General features: G+C 44.3%; 1 long non-coding RNA gene across 1 annotated transcript; it reads left to right on the top strand.

Annotated features, from left to right (window-relative positions):
• Nucleotides 1-1,956, top strand: LOC103678879. The gene is made up of 2 exons (XR_572770.2): nucleotides 1-688; nucleotides 1,160-1,956. It is a non-coding gene; the product is annotated as an uncharacterized LOC103678879 (long non-coding RNA).
• Nucleotides 1,957-2,170: the final 214 nt, after the last annotated feature.

Below are 2,170 nucleotides of genomic sequence, written 5' to 3'. Positions count from 1 at the left end.
CTCCGCGGCGAAGGACAAAGAAAGGGGGCGCAGCCCGAACGCGTCAGGGGCCGAGCGAGTGCGAGTACGCGTGCGCGAGAGAAAGACGCCTTTGTTTTTGCTTTTTTCTTTTCTTTTTTTTTTTTGGTCGGCTTCTCTCCAGGAAAACGCCTTTGAACTACATTTCCCAGAAGGCTCCGCGGCACGTAGGCGCCCTGCGTCTGAGAAGCGCCGGTCGCCTGGAGCCGGGAGGGCGACTGCCCGCCTGGGAGCGAGGGGCCTGAGCGCGCGTGCGCGAAAAACGGAGAGGATTAGGATTTCAAAAGACTAGGAATAGAAATCCACGCATACCTTAAAAAAAGGAAAAAGACAAAAAAGACAACTGGCTTAATCCAGTTGAGGCGGGGCGCCTGGGTGGCTCGGTTGGTTAAGCATCTGCTTTCTGCTCAGGTCCTGATCCAAGGTCCTGGGTTCGAGTTCCACGTGGGACTCCCAGCTCAGCGGGAAGCCTGCTTCTGCCTCTCCCCCTGCTCGTGCTCTCTCTCGATCACTCTATCTCTCTCAAATAAATAAAGAAAATATAGACATCAACTGTAAAGCTAGAATCCTGCTTAATGTTGGAACATCAGGAGGACTTAGTGGCAAGATAGGGATACCCTACGATCGGGATTTCTAAATCGAAGAGATATCTGAAATGCAGAACATACAGGTAACGTGTTTCGGTGTTCACCGCTGAAATCTGTATTTCCACAGGATTGGGATTTTATTTCATAGATTGTCAGTTATCCTTTGCCTATTTTTCTGTCAGGTTCTTTTTCTACTAGACTCATGGAGTTGTTATATATTATTTACTAATCCTCAGTATGCAACATGTTTTAATTTTTTTGTTTCTTCCTTGTCTTTGAACTCTGCTTATAAAAATGTTGGTCCCTTAGATTTTAGTTTTGACATAAAAAGTATCTAGGTTTCCTTTATGGTTTCCTTATGTGACTTGTAAAGAAAATCTTTCTCTTGAAAGAGAAAAAAAAATCTTTCTCCATTTTGTTATCGTAAAGTATTTCCTTGTATTACCATTTACTAGTTTCAGCATTTTGCTTTGACATTTAAGTTTTAATCTTTCTGGAGTTGTGTGTATGCATATAGTGTGAAGTAATGATCTCATTTCATTTTGTTTCCGTAGGGAAGCGAATTTCCTAGGTCACAAGGTTACACATTAGAAGCCTGAAGGCACAGCATCCTGATTTCGTGGTTTTCAACATCTTAGCCTTGCGGCTGCTTACACCCCAGGGCTGGCAGACCAAGAGCCGCAGTGGAAACATGCTCTCCTCTTCAACTGCCCCAGGATGACCCCTAGGTTTATTATAATACATGTGTAAGGGTGGCTTCAGCTTCCCCCCACCGCGCCCACCCTTCAGGGAAAGATGGCCTTGACAGTTCCAGCAAGAACCTGGTAGAACCAAAAACTCCCCCTCCCAGGGGAGGAGGGCAACCTCATTCAGAGACCGCCCTGGCTATGACCCACCACCTATACAAAAAAAGAAAAAAAAGAAAAGAGCCCCCTGACCCCAGGGCAGTGGCCACCTCTGGGCAGGCCCGCTCTCTTTCACGGGAGTGCACTGTGGCTTCATGCCTGCTACATTCCTTCTGGCCATGCTAATTGGAGCGTGGATCCTCACGCTAACCTTTCATGGGGAATCCAAGAACTAACACCTCCATTCACACAATGCAGACTCCCCCACTTCCTGAGGTGCTGGGGTTAGGACTGCAACATATGAATTTGGAGAAGGGGACACAATTCAGCCCATAACACCAAGTATCAAATGGAATAGCATATTCTTTCTTCAATACTTATGCATTCATTTCTCTTATATCCTAAGTCCCTATGTGTCCAAGGTACCCTTTCTGGAATACTTTCTATCACCGAATGAATACCACACTGTTTCAATATTCTAGCTTAATAAAAACCTCTTGTATCTAGAAGGGAAAGCTCTTCTTATTGTCCTTGTTCATGATGGTCTTGGACAGTTGGAGACCTGCAAACTTTCACGGAAATATTAGGACCCGTCCCATTTCAAGAAAGAAAATGCTTTTATTGTTTTGACTGGAATTTTACTAAATTTATATTTTGTAAGAATTAGTATTTTTATTACATTGACTACTCCATCAATATATCTTTGAATTTTTCAGTTCT

The sequence above is a fragment of the Ursus maritimus genome, unplaced genomic scaffold, assembly GCF_017311325.1.
Source record: "Ursus maritimus isolate PB19 unplaced genomic scaffold, ASM1731132v1 scaffold_33, whole genome shotgun sequence".
Lineage (NCBI taxonomy): Eukaryota > Metazoa > Chordata > Mammalia > Carnivora > Ursidae > Ursus > Ursus maritimus.
This window is presented reverse-complemented; position numbering and strand designations above follow the sequence as displayed.